The 26,444-nt window shown below is 46.4% G+C and overlaps 1 protein-coding gene across 2 annotated transcripts in view; it reads right to left on the reverse strand.

Annotated features, from left to right (window-relative positions):
• Nucleotides 1-18,958, reverse strand: part of Slc38a4 (solute carrier family 38, member 4) — a 60,131-nt gene extending 41,173 nt beyond the window's left edge. The window contains exon 1 of one of the 2 annotated variants that reach the window (XM_039078322.1): nucleotides 12,771-13,250. The gene's annotated coding sequence lies outside the window, so the exon portion shown is untranslated. 2 annotated transcript variants of the gene reach the window in all.
• Between the last annotated feature and the right edge of the window lie 7,486 nt (nucleotides 18,959-26,444).

Below are 26,444 nucleotides of genomic sequence, written 5' to 3' on the forward strand. Positions count from 1 at the left end.
GTGAAGAACAAGCTCACCCTCTGACGTACATGTGTGTGTGTCTGTCTGTCTGTCTACCTGTTTGTCAGCACGCACCTGCATTTAAACAGATTATACAAGTAGATTATATACATAATCACATACATAGATTATATACTTAAAAATGTCTACTAGATAAAATAGCATGGCTCAAAGCTGTACAGGGACAGCACTGTGTCCGACACAACTAATCACCCTGCCCGTTTCTGGTCTTCATACTGATACCGATAGAGTTGCCGTGGTTGCCTTTCAAGTTAATAGCAACTGGCACTTTAAACAACAACGGCAAGCCACATTGCTCTGGGTCCCAGGTCACTAGTTCCCGTTGCTTTCTTTCCCATCCGCAGATGTGTTCCTTTTATAAAAACAGGTTTTCTAATGAACCTTCAGTTTTGTAACGTTATTAGCTACCAGGCTTTGTAAATGTGGTATTGGTCGGTTGGAATCTGAGCTCTCAGCAGATCCTCAAACTGTGGCCCAACAGGCTGTTAGTGAGTGAGTAGACTAGGCACTCCTGGCAGGACTTGAGAAGGGAATGTCTGTCATACTTAGTGACAGTCTAGATCTGGGCTATAGAAGAATCTGTGTCCCTGCTGGCCAGACCCGTGTGGACGCTGGCCTCTAAGCATCCCATCCAGAATGCTAAACTAAGGGCTCTTTGCTGCTAGGCTGCCATGCAGCTCCTATGTTGTGGCTGGGCCTCTAGTGTGCACTGACTAGAGGTGGGGTTTTCATGAGGTTCTAACCTAATCAATGGATTAACCCCTTCCTAGAGCAAATCATAAGCGAATGGATTATTAGAAGGCGGTAGAAACTGTTCTTGGTTTTGCTTGGTAGCCTTGGCTATTCTAGAACTCACTCTGTAGATCAGGCTGGCCTTGAACTCTCAAGAGATCTGCCTGCCTTTTCCTCCCAAGTCCTGGGATTCAAGGCACATGCCTTTAATATGCCCTTCAGTAGAAGCTGTTGAAGTTGGATCCTAAGTGAAGGAAGCGGGTCACACGGACGCACCTGTGAAGGACGTATCTTGCCTAAGGCCTTCTCTTCTCTCTGACTCAAAGCATGAGGTGAACCCCTTCACTCTACCACGAGTTCCTCTGCGTGATGCTCTGCCTCACTCTGTCCAGAAGCCACAGAGTCAAGTGACCACTGTCTGAGGTGTCTCGAACCATGAGTCAGAAGGATCTTCTGTCCTTTTAGCTGATTTTCCTCAGATATTTACACTTAGCAACAGAAAACTAACACATACATGCTTAGCAGACTCGTTCAAAGGAATCTGAGCGGGGTGGGGGTAGGGTGAAGGTGGGGTGCGGTGGGGGTAGGAGGCTGTGGGGGGAGGGGAGGGCTCTTGATGTTTCTGCATACATTATCTGTGAACAGGTGGGAGGGGTGGACACACAGTTTCTTGAAGTGAGTCTCCTCAATGGAGAGAATTCCGGTTTCTGACACAGAGATCACTTGCTTTGCTGGCTTCCAAGAGCTCCTGCTGAGTTCCTGAGAGCCATGCTGCACTCATTGCCCACTCACTGACAGTCTGTTCTCCTCAAGGAGCTGGGCAGTGCCCAGGCTGTCAACATAACTCAGCTTTTTGTAGTTGGGCTACTTTAGTTAAGAATTATAACTCTGGCTCGTCGGTGGTGGCTTACACCTTTAATCATAGCACTTGAGATGTAGAGGCAAGAGGAAAGAATCTGAGTTCAAGGCCAGCCTGGTCTACAGGATGAGTTCCAGGAGAGCTAGGGTTACACAGAGAAACTGTATAATAATAATAATTAATAATAATAATAATAATAAAGTGGTTATATATAAAGAATGAGAAGTCTTGAGGGTGAATATAGAATTAACAATACTAATCTTCCTTTAAGCCAATGTCTTGACCTATTATTCCGTGGCATAGGAGCTGAAGGGAGTCATTCAGACAGATGGTATATTTAGGTTTGGGGAAGGGTGTAAGTCTGTCTAGACAATCAATTTAAACTAGCTATAAACAGCTCACCATGTTTGCATTGAATAATGATAGTTGGTGCCGTATAAATAAATGTTGGATGAATAAAAGTTTTCGCTAAAGGCACTGATTCAAGCCACCCATCCAAACCTGCCTTTACACATTATTTATGAGGTCCCTTTCCACGGACTAGAAATAACCCCTTGATAGTCACCAAACTCCCATGGAGTCTCACCAACCTGACTGCTTATAAACATGAGTCAGACATGGACAAGCTAATGTGGATGGGTAAAGCCCATGATGCCTCAGTCCCACACAGACATCCAACAGGCAATGGTTGTAAGGATGCTGAGACCAAGAACAGCAGCTTTCCTCAGGAAAAGTATATCAGTTAGCTATCCAATGCCAAATGGTCACCCCTGAAAACAGCAGACAGACAGAACAGGTTGTACACATACACTTAGGAATCTCTGTAACAATTGTTAATAAAAAAAGGCCGTGGATTGGAAAAAGTGCAAGGAGAGTATATATATATGAGGGCTTGGAGGAAGGGGAGGGAAGGGAGAGTAGTGTGACTGTGTTATAATGTCAAAATCTGAAAGAAATAGTTTTTAAGAGACGTGCAGATATCCTAGGGCAACAGACAGAACCATTGAGCACAAGCTACGTTCCACATGTTTGTGGAACTACCATGTGAAGAGCTAAAAACCTGAAATTCACAACTCTAAAATAAGGCGAATGCATAATTACAGCTCGACCTGATCAAATGTCTTCCTGCTAATAACCTCCTCTGCCACCAAAACTACCAACGTCTTAACACAGAGTAAGTGGTAACCATACTTACATAGAAATCAGAGTGGCCAAAATGTTTGTTCGCTAGGAACCTGTTCAAGACCCATGTTCAAGTCTCTGTTGGCATAGAATTTCGATTTCAAATATTCAGATTTAGCTCTCCCCGTTACAATTTTCGCCAAAAGGAAAAGATGCGTGGTGTTTAGTGCTGTTTTCTTCCCTGCTCCCTATCAATCCACCACCCCCATTCCATCAGCAAGCAATGATTAGGCACCTGCTGTATAGAGCAGCGCCTCTCTTCTCCACGGCCCTGGTTGGCTTCCTGCTGCCTAGTGAGCGGCTGTGTTTTCCTATGAGGGGTCACAAGCCTTGAAATTCTCGGAGAGCTTTAGAGTTGAGCTGATATTAACATAGTGGGTATGTGTCTATGTATGAAACTTTGCGTTATGTTACACAGAATGCTGTTTCCACACTTGTCCCTTATACACTGTAGGACTTCCTGTCCACAGAAGCTGAGCTTCTCCTTCGACTCAGGTATGGAACGCATGCGCAGTTGTCTCCCTGTAGTTCCAAAGCCTCACCAAATACAGATTGGCTAAAGACACGAGCGCAGTGACTCTGGCATCCACTTTCAACCATTCTGACAGGAGCCCCGGGAGCTTAAGGTCTGGTTCCTTTGTGTTTCTACCTTGTGCCTACTTGGGGACAGACTCGCATGCTGAGATGTACACATGCTTATGTATCTGCCTCCCTTCTGCAAGAGCACAGATCGCACGTTTTCCCAGAGACTCCTGCCTAGACTTCCTGACAACGGTCTCCATTGCTCACTGGCGCTCTGACTTGGGGCAAGCTGTTTGCCATTTCTCTTCGCCTCCCGTCTTCCCTTCCCTCACTTACAAAGGAAACAATAATGCCTGCCTCACACTTCCGTTACAAGGATTAACCGATCTAATGTCTATACAGTGTTCTGACAGACATCTGGCACACCGAGAAGATGGTATATTTATAAATGCCAGCATCATTCATGGCCCCCATACTTGTGCTTAATAGGGATTGATAGTCTGGGCATGGTGGCATACACTTGTAATCCCAACACTTGGTAGACCAAAGCAGAAAGGTCGTAAGTTTGAGGCCAGCCTGGGCTACATAGCAACAGTGCATCAAAAAAGCAAAAAAAAAAAAAAAACTAATTAAACAAAAAGACCCAAACAACAACAACAAAAGGATTTCTGAAGTAAACAAAACCCCTGTAAATATATGGAACCCCCGTTTTCTCTTATAACCAGATCTAGCAAAGTGGATGCCAGTTTACTTTGAGAACTAAACAAGGTAACAACTAATGTATTTTATTGTTTGCCTATATGAGTCACGTGATGTTCGTAAATTCGCTTGTAGGATTAAGTCCATTGGCACTTCTCACTTTGGAAGGCCACTGCGATGTCACCCCGTGGGATATTGATTGGCACCGTCAGAAAAGGACAGGTTTTGGCCCTGACCCACGGAACCTCGGAAAACAATCTTGTAATAAGACATGGCCTGCAATGTGTTTGTTTAATATTAACCAACATGTGAAACAGAACAGAGCCACGGTGCCAATATCCATGAACCTGCCTTCAGCAGCGTTTAAACGCACACTTGTCCTGGCAGACTTGGGCGTGGGGAGTGTTTGGTCTTAATGTGTGTCATGACTCTTTCTGGTGAGTCTGACAAAACCTCGAGACTCGAACGAAGACACATTTTCCTAAGGCCGAAGTGCACATCTCCTGCATTCTGAGTTCTGAGGATGCCAAGCCATCAGTCTCCATGCTACCCACTACTGCTGCTGGCCCAGTGAGAGGGGCCCAGCTCGAGATCCTTCAATGCCTAGGGCAGGCGGTACAAAGACGTGCTTTACATGAGAATGTTGCTGGAGAAATAATTGTGTACGAAATACAGAGGTGTCATGCGTGAATTAAGTGGACTTGGGAACAAAACGTGACTTTGTAAAGGGTTCTAAGTGACTATAGGGAATATTCCCTTCTCTCTCTCCACCCTCTGTGTGTGTGTGTGTGTGTGTGTGTGTGTGTGTGTGTGTGTGTGCATTCAGTAATCAAACAATTTATATAAAACCTTAGAACGCACTGAGTGGAGTAAATACTAAATACATCTCAGTTACTGCTGACCACGTAGTCTAACTCCACATGATCCACGTAAAGTGGCAAGGCATCGAATTGAACGTTTTTCAGGGAATCCACCCATTCCTAGGGAGTGGATTACTTTTGACTCCAATCACTGACTATACATAAAAAATCACTGAATTCCAATTCAAACACTTCATTCCACATCCTTGGCTAAAATCCAGAGGGTGTGTCTAATCTCCCAGGCTTTGGAGCCAGCGTTTCACGAATCACTCCCTGCATTTTGACTTAAGATGTTAACAGACATCGGGACAAATAGCTTCCCCAATGAGCCCTCAAAACACCCAGCCGTTGATCTGATTAACCTTGAACAGCTAACCTTTTCTAGGTTGAAAAAAGATCTTTGTAAGGGATGTTTGTACCGCATGCTGACCGTCTGCGACTCAGCTTTGGCCCCGGTCATGTCTGTTTACTCTAGCCTGGTATTTAACAAAATGTATGAACTTACCATAGCAACTTCAGCAGCTCAAACCTGCGTGTTTCTAAGAGAAGGGGAGTACTTTTAAAGAAACAGACGAGCACGTTTTAGTTTATACCTGCAAGCTAGCTGCCTGTCAGAACGGAAACGTGTGGCATTGCAATGATTTACTGTCAGACTGTATGATTTTGAAATCTTTGCTGTAGCCATCGTTTCCATTACTTAAACAAGCGGAATCTTAGTGTTAAGTGCATCTAGATAGCAAGCGGTGAGAAGGGCACACAACCAGGGCAGTCCCCTGGTCTGGGTTAGTGACTCAGGGAAAACAGAACAGTGTGCATAAATAGAATGTCTTTTTTTGCCTACTCTTTTCTCTTACTTGTTAAAGGTAAAACTTAAAAGAGATTTTTAAAAACAAAAACTCCATTACATTTCTAAGAACAGGTACAGTACATTTCTTCCAATTTGTGATGGGAAAATATTTTTTTTTTTTACATTACTGTCAGAAGAGGTGGTTCAGCCCCATTTTTTTTATGAGCCCATCAAGTCCTAGGGGCAGTGGAGTCTAACCTCTTCACTTCTGCTTGGACATGTTACTGTTGCAGTTTTGGGGTTTTTTGCTTTTTTGTTTTCCCCCATTCTATTTTGGTGAAGAATAAGGGGACTGTTAAAAAAAATGTGTATTTTCATGAACGTATTGCTTTTCTGATGATTCACAAGAGACGTCACAAAGATGAGAATTAAAAGTCGGGTATGTGTGTGTGTGGAGGGGGGTTTTGTCTCGTCAGGAGAGATACTTTTAGCTTTCATGCCGAGTACTTTTTGAGCATCTTTGAAGGAACTAACAGTGTAGAAGAATTAGAGGCTCAAAGTCCTGCAAGACTAGAATCATAGGATTAGTCTTTTTTTTTTACATACTTTAATATGGCAGTGATAAATACAAACTGTTTACTTTTCCAGCTCTTGCTGGTCTGTTTCACCCAGAGCTCCAACAATTGGTAGTTCTCACCCACATTCAGGGACACTCTTGGGGTGTGGCCTTGTTATCCGTTGTCTTTCTGCCTTCAGTGGTAAGGTTGGGTCTAGGGCCTTTGATGTGCTAGACAAGCTCTCTCCCGGTCCACATCCCTCAGGCTACGCCGCTCCACAGATTAAAGTTGTTAGCTCTTGCTTGCTCTCCAGGTGTGAGCTCAAGAGCATGACTAAGTTGGCTGCTTAATATGAAGAAACATCTAGGAACTTTCAACTAACCTACTAGGCCCGAATTTAAGTAGATTTTTATTCCTTTGCCTCTCAAGGGAGATCTTTTGCTTGGAATGTGAAAAGCGGCATCCCAGGACACATGGCCCACCCTTCTGCAATGTGGCTGCTCCCTCCTTGCCAACCGAGACGCAGCCTGAGGTCTTAACCCTGAGCAACTGTAACATCTCCAAAACGTTCAACCAAAGGCATCCCCACTTCAGATTAAGCTGCCACCAAAACTGGGAGCCAGCTGTGTGTAAGTCACGGTCTCACACACCCCAAGTCACTTCCCGGTCTCGGTATACTTACACACTGATCTCGAATTTGAAATCCGACTTGCTTTAACACAGAACAGGCTTGCAGTGTGAGAAAAGCCAGTCCGTTGCTCCTTAGACATGTGATTAAAAAAAGATATTTGGCAAAAAGAAAAAATAGACTCCCCAAATGCCTCATTAGTTCAGATAGTGTGGTATGACTGGGCTTTACTTTTTAGTTCATAGACATTTTCAAATTCGGGTAAAAGTATAAAATAATACAGTTTTGTGTAGCCTCCACCATGTACAGTCAACCGTGACCAATTCTACTCCACCCAATGAACCATCGCCCCTCGTGCTATTATCATAAGTCTATGTTTTCAGAATAAATGTTTCAATACACATCAGTAACCAAAGTGCTTTTATAACATGGCCGCGTGGCACAGTCTTAAGTCAAAACAACGCCTTGGGTTTACGCTCTGTGTTTTGCAATCTTTGGGGAGAGTTGAACAAACACCTCTGGTGAACAGAGCAGGACACATTTTGAAACCCGATTCAGAGTGCATTCCTGGTCATCCACATCCCGAAGGAGGAAGTCTCGGGACAATCGAAAGCTTAATATGGGATGATATTGGGGAAACTTAGAATTATAGGCTGAATGGTCCTCCAGGCAACACGCAAAAGAAAGGAAACTTCTAGCTTTTCTTTGAAATTTGGGTAATGCTATACAACACATCACTAAGTTCCACCATCGAATGAACTGCTAGGGACAGGGTGAGAGGTGAACGAGCTTAGGCACTCGGAGAGACTTGGGAGGAGCATTAACCACCAGCAGGGCCCTGCTTGAATTCTGACTCAAACTAAGGGTCGGGCTGGGTGTGGGGTATAGAAGAATGAATGCCAGGGATACCTGGACAGTGTTTGAAAGAACCGTCTGAATGTTCGGCGATATCAAGCAAGTGTTGACCATATTTTAATTCTTCTTAAAGAGTTCTGCAGGTGCCGGGCTTTAGTCTTGCAGAGCTCAAACTTTCTCTCCGTTGATCGGGGGCTCCCACGTTTCCGGTCCCCATATTCCCTAGTAACGTACTAGTGTATTTTATGGTGCCTTTGTCTTGAGCTATTTTGGACAAATAGAATCTGCAGGATTTAACAACTGGGTATGTTTTCTCCTCTATGTTGTGTAGCCTGGAAAAGACTTATACACTACGACGTATTTTCTTCCATCCACCCGTCCGGCTAAATACAAGTTGTCCTTTTAATTTGGTGAGAGTGACCGTCGCTGCCATGAAATGAGGGCGCAGCTACCTGTCTGAGATCACGATTTCAATTCTTTGGAATAAATACCAGAAAGTGGGGCTGCTAAGTAACATGGTAGACCAGCTTTTAATTTGGGGGAAACCCCTGTCCTGTTTTCATGATGTTCACAGCAGCAGCAGCAATGACTCCATATTCTCAACAGGACTTTCCATCTTCTGGGTTCTTCTTCTGAATCTGCTGTTCTGACTGGCGAGAGGTGGGACCTTACCCTGCTTTTGTGTCTCCGTGGCACTGCTGGCCTCCTGTGTGCCTCCCTTAGAGAACTGTCTTCAGGTCTTTGGCCCATTTACAGTTGGATTGTTTCTTTTAGAGATAAATAGTTTGCAAACATTTCCTCCCATTCTACAGTATCCTTTCTCCCATTTCTTTTGCTGAACAACTAGGCTTCTGAGGCGAATATTGTCTCACTTGTGCGTCTGATGCCATTCATTGCCAAGGCCAATGTCAAAGACCCTTCCACCTATGTTATCTTCCAAGATTATAGTTCATACCATGTGTTCAGGTTTTTAAGCCATTTTGACGGTATCCTGTGTGTGTGTGTGTGTGTGTCTTTGCGCGTGTGCACATGTGCACACACTATTACAATTTTATTGTTTGCTGTCTAGTTACCAATTTTCCACAACACAATCTATTGAAGAGACAGTCTTTTTTTCTGGCGTATCAATCATTGTCGAACATCAATGGGCCATACTGCAGGATTTAACTCTGGGATCTCTGTTCTAGTCTGCTGATCTATGCGGCAATCTGCATGGCCAACATCAGGTAGTCTTAACTACATAAGCTTCGTAAAACGTTTCAAAATCAAGACATTTCAAAATCATCTCTAATTTTGTTCTTTCTGAAGGTCACTTTGGCTATCTTGAATCTTCTGTGGTACCATACGAACTTCACGGTTGTTTTTCCGTTTGGTTCATCGGTTTCAGTTTTTTTTTTATTTTTGCTTTCAATTGTAAGTAAGGGGGACTTTGAGAGGGCCAGTCTCGACTGTTACTTTGGGACTATGAATGTTTGGGTGACATGAAGCTTCCCACCCATTAATCCATGAAATGATGTTCGCACCTATCGGTCGCCTCCGATTCTCGTCATCAGCGTTTTACAGTTTTCTGTTGCAAGCCTGGGACTTCTCTGCCTAACTTTATGTCTGAATACTTCACTGAAGTGTGGTTTTTAAGGGCGAGTTCCTGTTGGACGCCTTTTGGAATATTACCTGTGCAATGTAGTGAACCACTGAGGTTTGTAGGCGGGGTTATTATTACCCTAACTTGTGAGCTAGGCAGCTGGTGCTCAGAAAGGCTTGAGTGACATACCCCAAACTCAGGACGATGAGGGTAGTGAAGCAGACCTCACCATGGTAGCGTCTTCAGGTACCTACTTTGTGCTGGACACTGTATTGTTAGCTAACGTCTGTCCAAATCTGCCCAAGACAAGAAGCCTTAAACAAAGGGAAGATTCATTCTGCCTCACAGTTCTAGGAGTTTTAAATAACGATCTCTTTTCCCTGTCGCCTCTGGGCTGTGTTGAGGCAGAACAGCATGGCGTGGTGGACAGGTCGGGTAAAGATGCTCAGCTCAAAGCAGCCAGGGAGTAAGGAAGCCTGAAGGAACTGAGGTCTCAGTGTCCCCTCTGAGAGCTCACACTGATCCTACTTGCTCCAGCCAGGCCCACCTCCTAAATGTTCTACCAACAGGAAATGGTCCCAACGGGTTTCAACAGAGCTGTTGGCACCTGGGTCTTCCCAGGGTGGAGGGTGGGCATTAAGATCCAAACAGTAACAGTCACAATGCACACAGCAGGGTCTCTGTCTCTCTGGTGTGTGGCTCAGAACTGGGGAGCTTAGAATGAGAGCTTGGGCAGTGGAGCGGGTTTCAGTGGGGAGAGCACTTTGACTTCAGGGAGAAAGGCTGGAGTCCTGGCAGGAGAACTGGAAGCAGATGATTGGCCCCACTGTCACCAAAACAACGAGTGCTTGGCTAAGGTTGACTTTAATTCCCAGGCTTGGGAAGTTTAAACTTTGAAGGGATTTTGTCATGAAGAATCACAAAAAAACATATTTTGTTTTCTTCTTCAAAGTGGCGATATCAAGATAGTACCACAAAATACTTTGAAAGCAACTACACAGCCTACACTTGGCCTTTGTCCATGCTGAGAAACTTCACGTTTACCTCAGAAAACTCTTTTTCTTCTCTTCAAAGAAAAAACCAAACACCCTTCCCATCATGTTTACAAAAAAAAAAAAAAAAGAAAAAAAAAGGCAAAAAAACTAAAAACCAAACAAACAGAACTGAAGCCTGCGATGTTAGGAAGCATGATGGGTGTGTTTGCATTTCGTATCGAATCTCCTGAGTGGCTGGCCCCTCGTTAGCCCAGTTAGCAAAGGACCAAGCACAAGATACAGGAAACCAATACTCAGTGTCTGTCTTACCTCAGGTGCTCACTGCAGAAAACTGTGGGACTGAGGTAAGTACCCTGCTGCAGGTTGAGGGTCTCCTGAACACACGCACACACACACACACACACACACACACACACACACAACCACACACACACAACACACACGGATGTACACATACACAGACACATAAATAGATACACACACAGATATAACATGTAGACATAGAGATACACAGATATTTTATACACACACAGACATAGACACACACGGATGTACACATACACAGACACATACATAGATACAGACACACACACACAGAGACATAGACACACACGGATGTACACATACACAGACACATACATAGATACAGACACACACACACACAGAGACATAGACACACACGGATGTACACATACACAGACACATACATAGATACAGACACACACACACAGAGACATAGACACACACGGATGTACACATACACAGACACATACAGAGATACAGACACACACACACACACACACACACACACATGCAGGACATACACACAGCACAGAAACACAGCACACACCCCTCAGGAGTTATGATCTAGAAAAGCAGTGCAAATGATCAGTTCCTAATGTTTACTTTAAATAAAACATAAAAATAAGACATTTGAAAGGGGGTAAGAAAAGGCAGATTTGCCAGAGGCAGTGACAGTCAGTCAGCCATGTTTCAACCCATGTTTCGACTGGACCCACCTGTCCTCTTCTTACAAAGTGTAAGCTAAGGAATCTTTATCTGGGAACAGAAACTATCAGGACTGTGTCCTTCGCTTATGGAAGGGCAGCATGGATGCAAATTTGGCAAAGAACCCCACACAGTGCTGTGACTTGTCAACAGTTTGGAGTCTACATGTGGGGTGCTAAAATCCAGACTCTCTTGGACAGTACTGTACACCTTCATCTTCCCCTTCTCACTGGGGGATGTATAGCTGTCCAGTGGGCACTGGCTGAAGGTGAGAGGGACCCCAATTCATCTGGGCACTATTTGAAAGGACTTCTCTCCCTTAAATCCCAGCAGCTTCCACTGGGATGCTAAAAAAGAATGTTCACAGATTTTTTTTTAAATGTGGCACTAAATGAAGTACCTGGGTATTGGTTAGCAATGAGAAAACACAAAACTATTGGTTTCTCTGGCAATTTGAGTGGATCGTAAGAACGGTATAGAGAGTGGAATAAATCCGTCTCGAAAGGAACATAGGGGATGATTCTGCTCAGGTAAGATCCTCAAAAGTGGCATCAGTAAGTCACAGAGATTCCTAGTTCCCAGGGGCAGGAACAAAGAGATGGACTTCATAATAAAGGGTCAGCATAAGCCACACCCATGCAAGTTCTGTGTCTTGACTGGTTACAGTCGTACACATATATGTGCGCGATAAAATAAGAGACCACACCCACCCAAACAATATCAAGTTTGGTTTTGATGCCATGTTAAAACGTGTCAGACGCAACTACTAGAGAAAACCGGGAGCTGGCAATACATTCTGCATTGGGCCTAGCATTCATGAGGCCCTCTCTTCAATCCCCAGCATCAGATGGGAGGGAGAGGGAATGAGATAAGAGGGAAGAATGGTTCTGAGGGACCTGTGAGGAAGATACCTAGCCCTCTCTGTCTCCTTCGCTTTAATAAGTCTATCACTGTGGAGAACTCACAGGAGTATGGACTCCCCTCTGTAGAAAGGATGATTGGATGACAGCAAAACAACTCAAGAGACGATGAAGCACCTGATGTGTTCCTAAAGTGTGCTGTTATAACATTACTCCTTGGAAAGCCAGAGCAAAGTCAATGCCTCCCGGACCAGTACAAAGCAGTTCTATCTGGCTAATTCTGTGCCAACTGGATGCTTTTGCAGCATCCAGAAAGCCCGGCTGGAAACTCTAACCCTTAGGTGACATTACCCAAATGGCAAAGGTCAGGTCAGTCACACAGCTTTTAGGCAAGCCCTGCATGGGTGCAACAGGTCCCCGCTTTGTGGACACATAAGACCCAAGCCTGTGGTGTATACCACCTAGAGTAGGGGTTTCCAGCCTGTGCCCAGTGGAGACCTTCCTCAGCGGGTCCCCTTAGCAGGTCTCTCCCACACTTCCCTATCAAGTTCACTGCCCCCTCTCCCACCCCTGCTGGCCCCTCTCTCTGAAGCACCCAGTCATAGCAAAAGCATCTGGCGAACCTGTGTATGCGTTATCCCGGCCAGTGACTTTGGTCCTCCTGCTCCATGGGAAGAGGCTCATGCTGGCCTCGTGGACGCCCCTGGTGCTGCTGCAACTCCAGCTGCCTCCAGGTGAGTTACCTGTCTTTTATCTTTTCTTCTTCAACATTTTATAGCACCCGGAGTGTGCCCAGTGTTATAAAATTATGCCAAAACAAAGAGCAAAGTCCTTGTCCCGAGGAGCAGGGTGCGTAAAAGGAGCGAATGACGCAGGGTAGAAAGGACAGGACAAACAGCAGGCGCACCGGGCAGGTGTAAGGTTTAGGAGGGAGGTAAGACAGAGCCAAGACTCTCAATGGCTCAGCATGAGGAAGTCACAGCCCAAGGCTGACTGTAGAGAGCAGGACGCGAACATTCCACCCAGTGTTTACCAGACTCAGTACAGCATCCCTGTAATCTATAAGGTGTACCCTTCAGTCACATGGGACGGGCAAGCCTGATCTCTCTCACCTTTAACAGCCCAAGGGTTACAAAGCCCCCTGCAGGACGCCGAGTGCTTTACAAATGTGAAATCCTTTGCTTCCCCCAGGGTCTGGGAACCAGAATGTTCTCAGGTTTTGTGGATAAACAGTGAAGGTCAAGCCAACTTGCCCAAGGTCACTCTAGTACAAAACGGAAGAGTCAGAGAATGAACCCGGAACACCCACTTGACACAGCCCAGCCGTGAGCTCCTAAAGCTCAGCCCGCCAGCAGCCTTGGGCTCGAACTCCCCAGCCAGATGCAGTGACCAACTCTATGTTGACTGTGGCTTATAAATGCTCACAGTGGCTGTCAGCAAGAGTCAAACATAGAGTGAGTGTTTGAAGAACAAATACTGGCAGTGGAGAGGGGGAGGAGGAGAAGGAGGAGGAGGGGAGGAGGAGGAGGAGGAGGAAGCCGATTTTCCTTTCCTTCGTTCAACAAACATGCACCAAGTGTCTGGAATGTATACAGCAATGCACTGCACTAGTCAACAAGATGCAAAAATTAGAGAACACGGAGGAGCTGCAGACAACTTCTGTTTGAATCACAGATGCGTGATTGATCAAGATGGCGGGAGGCCATCGCGCAGTTCACACCGCCTTTGTGTCATTCGCTAAATGGCAGAATCCCGAAGCCAGACCGTCCTGCGTGCGACTCACTTGGTCCTTCTTTCCTTCCTCTATAATTTCCTTCATTTTAGTTGTGGTAGTTTTTTGTTTGTTTGTTTGTTTCTTTCTTTCTTTCTTTGGTTTTGTTGGATTTTTTGTTGTTGGTTGTGGGGTGTGTGTGTGTGTGTATGTGTGTACAACTTTTCCCTCAGAATTGAAATGTTCTCCCCAGGAGGGAAGAAGTCTCACAAGATTTCAGAAACAACAGAACTTTAAGAAGGCCAAGGAAGCTCAGAAAGCTAAAAGATTTACAAAACTTCTGCCCCAGCTCACACGAAGCAGTGAGCTGAGGGAGACTCTTCAGTAGAACTGTCTACGAGTTGAGCAGGGAGCTCCAGCCACACACCTTTCTCGAGTCCTCGCTGACACTGGGGTGGGCTTTGTGGTACGTAGCTATCTCTCCTCCATCCAGATTCCTGTCAGGACCCTCTCCTTAGTGACTCATCTCAGGGATCTCACTGGTTCCCTCGGCTACACTGGGATGAAATCCTCCATTAGCTCTTTCACTGGTGCTTATCTGAGAGAAATAGACATTTTTCACATTTCTCCGGGGAAAAGTCAGAAAGCACAGTAAAAAAAATAGATAAATAAAAATAAAAAATAAACATGTTATCAAAAGCAAATACATCCAGGGTAGGGATGGTGCACACCTCTAATCCCTACACTCTGGAGGCAGAGCGGGCATGGTCTACAGAGTGAATTCCAGGACAGCCAGGCAGGGCTATACAGGGAAACCCCATCTGGATGTCTAGAAACAAACAAACAAACAAAACAAGCACACACACACACACACACAATCTCTCTCTCTCTGTGTGTGTGTGTGTGTGTGTGTGTGTGTGTGTGTGTGTGTGTGTGTGTGTGTGTCCCACCCCCTCTCTTGATGGGCTGGCTCCAGAGAGGAATGAGCCTGAGGTCAGATTCCTAGCACCTGTGTAAAAGCTGGGCCTACAAAACACGTCCCTAGCTCTATCACTGGAGGCAGATGCCCAGATCTCTAGGGCAGTCAATCAGTGAGATCTGGCTTCACTGAGATAGTATCTCAAGGACTAAAGTGACTCACAATAGAGAAAGGCATCCAACATGGACGGCTGGCCTCTATACATCATGCACACCCACCCACGTATCCAACATGGACGGCTGGCCTCCACACATCATGCACACCCATCCACTTACCAATACACGCACATGAATCCACCAAACAGTGACACTTGTTAGCATTTAAACATCTCAGATAACGTCCCAGGTAGATAAAGCAGCAGCATCATTAGTAATAGCTAACTCACGCCGAGTGTTTAGGGTACACCAGACATCAGCCTAAACATTCCACAAGGAAGAAGCTGCTCGCTCCTCATGAGCCACGAGGCACGCGTGCTATCCTGAATCACACAGGAAGAAACCCTGCTCGAAGACTTACTCCAAAAGTGTGACGTCTAATCCAGTAAAAGAAACATGTCGGGGTATCTGCATGCCTCGATAGCTCTGAACTCCCTCCTACTGACCTTCTGATCCAAGAGCTTACAAGTACAGGTGTGGTGGAAACGCAAGATGATCCCCAAGCCCTCAGTGAAAAGCAAAACTCATACAAAAGCCCCCTTAGAATTGACGTTGGAAGCTAATTTCCTTTCTTTTTTAAAATTTATTTACTTGTTATATATAAGTATACAAGTACACTGTAGCTGTCTTTAGACACACTAAAAGAGGCCACCAGATCTCATTACAGATGGTTGTGAGCCACCACATGGTTGCTGGGATTTGAACCCAGGACCTCTGGAAGAACAGCCAGTGCTCTTAAGCGCTGAGCCATCTCTCCAGCCCCGGAAGCTAGTTTTCAAAAAGTAGTTTGAAAAGCCATGACCATACCTGCCATGACCGTCCATGGATGTGGGAAGATGGCAGTCCTGCCATGTATCACTCAAATCCCCATGTCACTGCAGTTTGAACAATATTTTTATTTCGTGACTTGTGCACTGCCTACTGAAGTAAATGATAAAACTACAAAAAATTAAAATCAGGACAGAAAACTCCCTCCAATTCTCCACAGAAACCATCCAAAGCACTTGGTGAGAAGTCTTTTCATGACTCCTGTGTCCTGCTCACCCTGGGGTGTTTGCTACAATTTCCCTCCTCACCTCCTCTTATTCCTCACCCGGCCAACTCCTGCTTCTGCTTCAAAACTTAGCTTAAGAATCGCCTCATTGGGCTGGAGAGATGGCTCAGTGGTTAGGAGCATTGACTGCTCTTGCAGAGGTCTTGAGTTCAATTCCCAGCAACCACACAGATTTAGTGTGTCTAAAGACAGCTACAGTGTACTTGTATACTTATATATAATAAGTAAATAAATTTTAAAAAAGAAAGGAAATTAGCTTCCAACGTCAATTCTAAGGGGGCTTTTGTATGAGTTTTGCTTTTCACTGAGGGCTTGGGGATCATCTTGCGTTTCCACCACACCTGTACTTGTAAGCTCTTGGATCAGAAGGTCAGTAGGAGGGAGTTCAGAGCTATCGAGGCATGCAGATACCCCGACATGTTTCTTTTACTGGATTAGACGTCACACTTTTGGAGTAAGTCTTCGAGCAGGGTTTCTTCCTGTGTGATTCAGGATAGCACGCGTGCCTCATGGCTCATGAGGAGCGAGCAGCTTCTTCTTTGTGGAATGTTTAGGCTGATGTCTGGTGTACCCTAAACACTGGCTTGCGACCATCCGTAACGGGATGTGATGCTGTCTTCTGGTGTGTCTGAAGACTCACATTAAATAAATAAATAAATAAATAAATATATATATATATTTTAAAAATCACCTCATCTTGTCGGGCAGTGGTAGCACATTAGTGGTAGAGGTAGGAGTTCAAGATCTACAGAACTGAGTTCTAGGATAGCCAGGGCTATACAAAAGAAACCCTGTCTCAAAAAACAAACAAACAAACAAACAGAATCGCCTAATCTTGTGACACTACCTGACCTGCTCAAAGCCCACCCCGCTGAAAAACCAAATGCTGCTACAGAACATAACGGTTTGCTTAATTATCCTCCACTAGACTAATCCACTATTCAACAAACGTTTATGATCACAAAGAATTTGCTCTGCCCTGTGTGAAGGGTCAGGGGAGACAGATTACCAAAATAAATAAATAAATACATAAATAAATACATAAATAAATAAATAAATAAATAATCAAAACAAAACAACCTAACAGATTTCCTGCAAGCCAGTGTTACACTCTGGGGAATGAATGAGTGGAATTAGATCCTCGTGTAAATAAGAGGTAGACCACAGGAAGGTTTACGGTCATGTGAAAGTGATTGTGTTTTTCCGTTTCTCCCATGCCTCCCATCCTCTACTATGACACACAGCACCTTTCTGTCCTCTTCCCTCCCGGTTTAGTCTCTTTAAGGAGACAAGGAGGAACCTGTGGGGTCCGGACCTCTTTGGAGGATCTAAGGACACTTTCACAGGGGATTCCTATCAAATATCCCGCTTGCTTATCAGGTAGTTACATTATGATTCGTGACAGTAGCAAAATTATAGTTATGCAGTAGCAATGGGCTAATTCTCAGCTGGGCGTTCACTACGTCATGAGGAGCTACTATACTGAAGGGTCACAGCATTAGAAAGCTCGAGAACCCCTGATTTATCCTTTTACCGTACACACATAATGAGAACCAAACATCAAGCAAGCGCCAGTTTGCCTCACTCCAGCTTTCCCGAGGACTCCGATCCAGGCGCTAGCCCAGAGCCTCAGAAATCCCTCTAGTCATATGGCGACTACCCAGGTATCCATCCCTAATCCCTCCTCGCTTGGGTCTCAGGTTCAACTCGCCCCTCTTCCTCCAACTGGGTCAGCAGTGCCAAAGCATCAAAGGCTCTGGTGTGCAAGGAAGAGTTGTTCTCTCCGCCTTTCCGGGTAGCTCGCCGGGAGGATCCGTCCAAGGAACCCAGCCCGATCCCGCCCCGATCCTCTCCTCAACCCGAAGAGACACCTGTGCCGGTCCGGCTCTCTGTTCCCGCGCTCACTGCCTCCAGTGCGGAAAAGTTGCTTCTTGTAGACCAACCCGTCCCCTCCCAATCACTATTCGGTGGGTTTCCCCCTCCTCGGAAGTCCTCTGGTCCGGCCCGCGTCCCCCACCCTACTGCGGGGTTTCGGCACCTGGGGCGGCAGGTCCCGATCGCACCACGGGGGAAACTAGCCTGGGCTCTAAACAAATTCCCTCTCTGCTCCAAGCTCTTGGGACTCCTTAGAGTCCGCGACCCAAAGCCCGGCACCCCGGGAGCCTGCTGATCTACTCGCGGTATGGAAATTCAACAGCGGGAGCGCGTTCGCCGTCAGAAATTCAACTATCAACTATCAAGAGACCGCGAGTCTATTTTAAACCCTCAACCCGGGTTCCCCCCTCCCGGGAGCGGGGGAGGCAGAGGCGCACTTCCAGCGACTCGGGTAACACCTCGTGGGCACGATCCCCAACGGCGAGGAGCCAGGTCATGGGAAGGGTGCGATCCTCTTTAAGAGGCTGCTACTATAGCTTGGAGGTCCCACAGCAAAATCTCAGCGCCCGTGGACCTCCGGTTGGCAAGCCCACACCCCGTCTCTGGAAACGGCCACGCGGGCACAGTAGGAAAAAGAGCCCCCCAAAAAAGCCCCTTAAGCTACCCTCTCCGCCTGCCCTGGTTTACTTTATTTCTAGTCACTGAAGTAACCCAGTTAGCCTCTAGTTCTAAGGCATAACCAACAAATTCTGACCCTACAGAGTTCCGAGACCTATATGCCCCACGTGCGCCTGTCCCCACGCGTGCGCGCGGGCGAGCACACACAGACGCGCACACAGACACACAAGCCCACGTAGGTTAGGATCCAGCTCTAAATGTCCACGCTGACACGGGCCTAAGAGAAAAATATAACACTTTTCACTCACCCGCCTCTACCTTCTTCGGGTTGGAATCCAATGGATGTGGCGGCAAGGGTGAGAGTGAGAGACCCTTCCTTCTTTTCTTTACGCTTCCTAAAGAGTGGAAATTTCCATCCTGTGATAGGGGGCGGCATCTCGATCTCCCTCCTTGAGGACCCTCCCTTCCAGCCGAGCCACCAATAGCAGTGCAGGAACCTGATATGTCAACAGAAACATCTTTCCAGGTGGAGTCTAGCTGACCAGCTGTCCTCTTAGTGGGAAGCCTGGAGCCCAGGAGAGCGATGGAGGCCCCCTCCAGCCGCCCTGGGCCCTGGTGACCAAAGAGTTTGTTCTGAGTTCATTTTTTTTTTTGATGTGAAGTTTCTTCATTTGGAGGGATTTTCCTGTGTGCAGGACTTACCTACATCTTTAAGTAGGTAAACGTGTTCAGTATAGATTATTCAATAAACAACTTTTTCACGGGCTACGGAGCTGACTGACACCACATAAAGAAAAGAAGAGAATGCGAACAAATAGAAAATGGCGGTCATAGTAAAAGTCACTTTGGGCAAAACAAGGGCGACCTTACTGCCACCTACTTGTGGACCTTTCCTGTAATTCTCTTCCGGGGTCCTAATTCAAATATGATTCCGCGTATAAAGAAGCTGTAATAAACTTCATTCTCTGCTTGTTAGGAGGGTCTTAAAGGGAAGTACGCATACAGAACCAGTTTCTGATAAAACCATTTCTGGTTTTATCATAAGCATAGTTCTCGCCTCAAAGAAAGCTCGTGTTCATTTAATAACAGTTGTCGTTCTTTTGGCGGGGGGGGGGGGGGGGGGGGAAGGGATTCACCAATGGAGAACTGGCCTCCAGGAATTTAACAGGCCCCCCAGGGACACAGACAGGGCTTTTGGAACCCTCACACGCCCAACGTAAGTTAGTGGAGAGGGCTTCTGGCCTCACTGCCCCCTGGAAGAACACCTCGCTCTTCGCACTTTATAGCTCCTGTATTAGAACAGTACTAGACATGGCGGCTGCTTTAGACTTCAAACAATGTAACAAATTAACAACGCAAATGTCTGCATGCTAATAAGGAACACTCAAAACACTCCATTGGCCCTCCGTTTCTGTCTGCCTGTCTGTCTGTCTGTCTGTCTGTCTCTGTGTCTCTCAGTATCTCTGCCACTGTCTCTTTGTCTTTCACCGTCTCTGTCTCTCTCTTACACACACGTGTACACACACACACACACACACACACACACCATACAAAACAGTTCAAAAGCAGAGTAGAACAGTATACGAACAGCATGATTTTTGTAACCCCACCCCCAAAGCACAATATATAGGAAATATTTAGTTTCCTGAGAGTAGGTTAGCAATCCTGGTCAAATGTATTTTTGGCTTCTCCTGGCAAGAATTCCTGTTCATATTTTGTGGAGTTAGAATATAGCAGAATCATTTTAAAGTCCCCTCCAGTTTGTTGAAATTGGGTTTTATTTATGTCTTTTCTTCACTAAAGTGAGGGTCGTGCAATAAGCCACTTACAGGTCAGAGTGGCTGGACTACCATAAGAGGATTCAGGGCAGGGGCTGGGGATTTAGCTCAGTGGTAGAGCGCTTACCTAGGAAGCGCAAGGCCCTGGGTTCGGTCCCCAGCTCCGAAAAAAAGAACCAAAAAAAAAAAAAAAAAAAAAAAGAGGATTCAGGGCAGAAGGAAGTAGATTTCTATCTCTCAGTGCCTAACCTGAGACACAGGAGAAACCAAGGCAGGCGTGTAAATAGAACATCAGTGGGGAGAGAACGGCTGGAGGTAAATAACTCCTCCGTGCCTGCAACTCATGACCAACGTACTTTCCTGTATAAGAGCCCGACTTTTAAAAAACAAAAGTTCTATCGTCCATCTTTCTTTTGTTTTCATTTTTATTTTTAAAAATTGTTTAGCTTACGCGTATGGGTATTCTGCCTACACATTCGCCTAGCGTGGGCATGCCTGGTGCTCTCAAGTCAGAAGAAGGTGTCGGATCCCCTGGAACTGCAATTACAGGAAGTTGTGAGCCACCACATGGGTGCTGGGAATCGAACTCAGGTCCTCTGCAAGAGCAGCAAGTGCTCTTAAACAGTCATCTCTTCAGCCAACTTGTAAATGAACTCTTTATTTAATCAGTTCTTGACATCTGTAACTTAGCTAGTACCAAAAAAAAAAAAAATCAAAAACTATGGTCTATTGCTTGGTATAATAGGAAACTGCGTTATTTATTTCTATATGCTGTAAATATGAATCTGGTTGTGGGCTGCGGGAAAACAGTGCTAATTTCATCTATAAAGCATTAGCATTCTGATTTAGTGCAACCCGTCATCTTTTGTGGTGGCTGTATTTCAACAGAGTTCTAGAAGGTTCTCAGAGTAATGTGGAGAAGCGACAGGCAACTGAAAAGCCTTCTGGTCTCTCCACTATGAAAAGTTGACCATGAAAGGCTATGTAGCAGTGACCTGGTTCCTCCGGGGTCATGGAAACCAGTGTTTGAAGGGTCAGGAGGCCTGGTGACAAGTCATATGAAGGTCCTTGCAGGACCACACTCTGACGCACATTTTGGTTTAGTGTGAGATCCTTCTCTGGCTCTGGAGAAGACACCCTCTACCCTAATTTTAGGGTCAGCCCACGGGGACAAAGTAGTTAAATTCTAGAGACTAGATTTTTCCGGAAAAACAGACAGACAATTGTTAATACAATTTGCCTGGAATATACTCTTTTCAGGCAGCCTCACAAGCTTATCTATCAATGGAGGAAAAGAAACTGTGGCTGTTGGAGGGAGAGGAGGAAGAAGCAGCTAGGGTCTCCTCACACTCTGTAAAGCTTCGACAGCTAAAAAGTCTCCACTCAAAAGTTTATAAGCCACTCTACAGGCCGACAACCAGTCAAACACCAAGACCTCCGCTCTCCTTTCTAGCTCTGACCCTCAGGGCATCCACCACAGGAGTCCTAACTGCTAGTATTCTAAAGTCAAGCTTCCCAAGGCCGGTGGCTTTCCACAGCTCAGTGTTTCTTGAACACTGGGTCTTGAACACTTGAACCTCTTCCTGGAAACCCTTGCTATGGGCTCTACCTGTCGACTTCCCCTCATTTCTCACCGTTCAAGCCTGAATTCTGTGTTGGTGCTGCCGTGGTTCCTGTTCAATATGGAGCTTAAGGATGTGGTTGTACTGGTTGTACGTGGGGGAAGGGTGGTTTTGGGGGCTTTTACTACTTCAGTAGGAAGGGGCAAGTTGCTTAGCCTACACAAAACTTGAAGAAGTACCTCTGTACCCCTCCAAGCAACTGCCGCTCACTCGCCAGGATTCCCTATTCTGTTTCCTGGGAGGCCATGAGGCCAGTGTCCTTTCAGCCCCACCACTGATGAAGCTGTTAGGGGAAAGGACAGCACAAGGCTAGCCCTGGTCTTTCATTGCCATTCTCCCAGGCCAGCCTTCAAGAGCCCATAAACTCGTGGCTGTGCATTCTGCAAGCCCAGGGAGTGGGACATCTGAGAAGAATGTTCTTGGCCAGAAATAAGCCAACTAAAATGAGGGCTCACGGGACTGCACACAGGAACCCCATGAGTAGGTCACGCCTTTATGTGCTGCCTTCCCCTCGAGGGGGTCATTCTCTTCTAGACTCCGTCTGCCTATAGACAGCCCCAGATGTGTGTGTCATGACCCCCCTACCTCCCCAAACCATACTGTCTGACAGACTTTGACTGGGTACCTCCCAGTGGACAGGCACGGCCCTGTCCTTGAGGAGACCGTAATTCGGTAGGAGAAAGTATTGTTGTCAAAGAGTGATTCAGTCGTGCATAAAGGGTCACAACCACACCCACATGGGAGGAAAACTCTGCCCCGGGAGAAAAATGGCAGATGGGGTGGGACTGTTTGACTTGCTCACCTAGCTGTAGCACAGGCTTGCTCATACGCCTGTGAGAGGTAGCTCCGTCTGGAGAGTGTTCCTGAGAGGGTGGGAGCACTCAGCCTGCCCCTCTGGAGCAGGAAGAACATTGCTCCTGTTCAGGTGCCCTCTTCTCACTCTCCCCAGAGCCTAGCAAGCGCATGTTTCCAAAGAGGATAAAAGAGGGACTCTGGTTTCATTTCTGCCTTCCTGCCAGGCTGCCTGGGTGGCCTCGTCACTCACTCTGAGCATCATCTTTCACTGTCAGGTCTTTCTCTTTGCCGTCTGAGGGGAAATGACTTCACTTGTGTCTGTATTGGGGGGGGGGGAGGCAGGAGGATTCTTTCTGATAGAGAATCTTCTATTGATGTGAAAAATGAGGGAAAGGAGAACTTTGTACCTCAACATACCACAAGGAGTTCAGGGGAGGTTTGGGGGGCCATAAAAAGCCTACCTGGAGAGAACCTGACTGAACTTGGTCTATGTGGAGACCTCAGGTATCCCAGTTTTGAGAAGGGTATGTGGAGTGCGAAGCCGAGGGACATTCCTTTAAACCTCCAACCAGCAGAAAAACACGAGAGGGTCGATTTGAAGCTACGACTTACAGTCAGGCCCACATCTGTCCTGAATCCTGTATTGACGTATTGCAGCACGCCCGTATGCTAGGAAAGATGTGTTGCAAGATTCTGCAATATTTAATGAGTAAAGGACAAAGTCATATCTCACTCAGCCTGTGGCCCTGCCTGAAGCCCGTAATGAAACCAGTTTTCATGCCACCCGTTAAATTCGTAAGGATTGGGGTGGGGGTGGGGGTACCTATTAGGTAAACTTGACCATTCCTTTTTTTTTTTTTTCCCGGAGCTGGGGACTGAACCCAGGGCCTTGCGCTTGCTAGGCAAGTGCTCTACCACTGAGCTAAATCCCCAACCCCAAACTTGACCATTCCTATTCAAAGGAATGGGTCAGTGAGTCAAGATGTCAAGATGTCCGACATTTGGTATCTGATTAGAACCCCAAGCATCCTCCTCAGTTTGTGTCTTCCTTCTCTCCATAAACTCCTCTCTCTGCCTCCCAGGCTCTCCCTTTGAGATGGTCTGATGATACAGGACCCCGCTCTTTGGCTGCTGTTTGGTAGAGAAGTACACTGAACAAAGTGTGATGTTGGGACTCCGTCCTAACTTCTAGCTTAAATGACCTGTTCTGATCCCAGCGTACCAAGTCACCATCCTATTCACTCTTATAAGGCGAGAAAGTTTATTCCGGGCCGGGGAAGATGGCGCAGTCAGGAAAGTGTTTGTCTCATCCTGAACACCCACACAAAGCACCAGGCATTGCTTGAAATCCCAAGGTAGGGCAGGCGACAAGACAGGGGAAGCCTGGGGTTTGCTGGTCAGCCAGTACAACCACATCCGTAAGCTCCATATTGAACAGGAAACACTACCTCAAAAAATAAGGTAGGGTGCGATTGAGAAACACTCCTGAGATTGACCTCTGGCCAACACAGGCATTGCACACTAGGGGACAGAGGGAGGGAATGAAGGAATGCTGGGAGCACAAAGGCTTGATCACAGATAGCGCCAGGGAGACCAGGAATGTTGAACACATGCAGGGCTGACTGGGAAAAAAAAGATGTATAACCTGTTTTCTGCCCTGAGGCTAGTGATGGAGGGAGCCAGTCACCTGGGCAATCTCTGCTATCTGTAGGGCCAGGTCATACCTGGCTCCCCCAGCTCCCACAGCTAGATGACCACACTGGATCCTCCCCTAGGCCCTTACGATGAAGTAAGTCTATCTTCAGAGCCCATCTGCACATCTCCACGTAAGAAGCGACAAGCACTTTGAGAAGAGTTTTGAAATGATGCCTCCTCATGAAACCAAGAAACTTACTCCCCAAGCTGTACTATACTTTAAAATGCTGAAATAGGTTCCCCAGTGTCAGACTCTAGAGCAATGGTTCTCAATTTTCCTAATGCTACAGCCCTTTAACGTGGTTCCTCATGTTGTGGTGACTCCCAATCATAAAATTATTTTCATTGCTACTTTGTAACTGTACTTTTGCTACTGTTATGAATCATAACGTAAACATCTGTGTTTTCCGGCCGTCTTAAGCAAGCCCCTGTGATAGGGTCATTCAACCCCCATAGGGTCTCAACCCACAGGTTGGGGGCTGCTGCTGTAGAAATTTGAGCTGGCTACTGGGTCTCCTTGAGGTAGTTTCTTTCTTGCCTCATGAGGATCCTTACCCTGCTGGTTCTGGCATTTGCAGAGACCCTTGTGTTGCGGGGCAGAGAAGGAGGGAGGAGAGGGATTATTCTACTCAAACGGGAAAATAAATGTCCTGCTTCATGCTGCCCAGGTGTGGAATCTCTAGCCCCAAACAAAGCCGCCCCTCTCTTGTTTTTATCACAAATCCACCTTTCTTTAGGTAGAGTGAATATTTAGGACAGGCAGCCCTAAAGAACCACCAATCCCAAAACCCATCAAGATTTCTTTTCCTGATCTCCTATGGAGCAAGCTCTGAAAAGACATATCATGGTGGCCTACAAACTCTCCCGACGGAAAAGAGGCTCTGCCAGCACAGGGTAGACCCTAGTGTGGAAACAACATGGCCAGGCAGATACCTGTGTGGTGTGTCTTTAGCTTTCTCTCGCCCCATAGAGGATGGTGTTCCCATGTTCCCACATTCTCATCCCTCTCCGTAGAGAACCCGCTGAGGGGCAAGGCATGAGACCCACTGACATTCAGCGGAGAACAGATCAAGGTCCTATTGTTGGTTAAGTGACAATTTTGGGACCGTCTAAGACAGAAACAAGTAAGGCATCATTGTTTTAAAGCACTTGCAGTGTGGTAGAGAGGGGTGAAACAAAGTGTGCTATGCAGAGAGACGGCTGAGAGGCCCAGGTTAAAGAGTAGACATGAAGGGACGCCTCATGGAGAATATTTCTGAACACACCTAACACAGCCTTCTCGGAAGCACAGTCGCTGTAACCGATGTTGTCTGACATTGGGAAGAGACTGCTTTCTCAGGAAAGCCTATACTTTTCAACAGCAAAATAAGATCACTTTATAGACCACACAATGAATGGATCTCTATGGAATTTCAAACAGTGGGGGAAGAAATGTACAAAACTCTATGCTCTCCAACCACTGACAGGGCAAACAGAGGACGGCCTCAATCATCTGGATGCTCGGTGAAATAAGACCCCAGGACTCCATCCCGAAGGAACTGCTCGACTAACAGTTTGAACTGTGGCCTTCGAGCCTGTAGTTTAGTTACAACACCACCACACCGCCAGCCAGCAAACCAAGGCAGCTGTTCTCAACCTGTAGGTCACGATGCCTTTGCGAGCCAAACAACCCTTTGATAGGGGTGGCATATCAGTATCCTGCATGTCAGATGTTTGCATCATGATTTGTAAAAGCAGCGCCAACACGAGGAACTGTATGAAAGGGTTGCAGCACTAGGAATGTCAAGAGCTGCTGCCCTGAAGTGTCATCAAATTTAGAAAATGCATCTTTACCTCTCGAAATTCTCCTATTGCCAGGGGCCTGTTTGGGAGGCCCCATTCTGACCTCCCCAAAGCCCCTCACAGTGACAGTGAATGACCAAGGCTTAACCGAGCTCTTGGTGTTCAAGGTTCATTCCTGTTTATGAGTGCTGAGAAATCCTTCAGTTTCTCTCTAAGCTATCGCAGAGCCTCCC

Source organism: Rattus norvegicus, chromosome 7 (genome assembly GCF_036323735.1).
Source record: "Rattus norvegicus strain BN/NHsdMcwi chromosome 7, GRCr8, whole genome shotgun sequence".
NCBI lineage: Eukaryota > Metazoa > Chordata > Mammalia > Rodentia > Muridae > Rattus > Rattus norvegicus.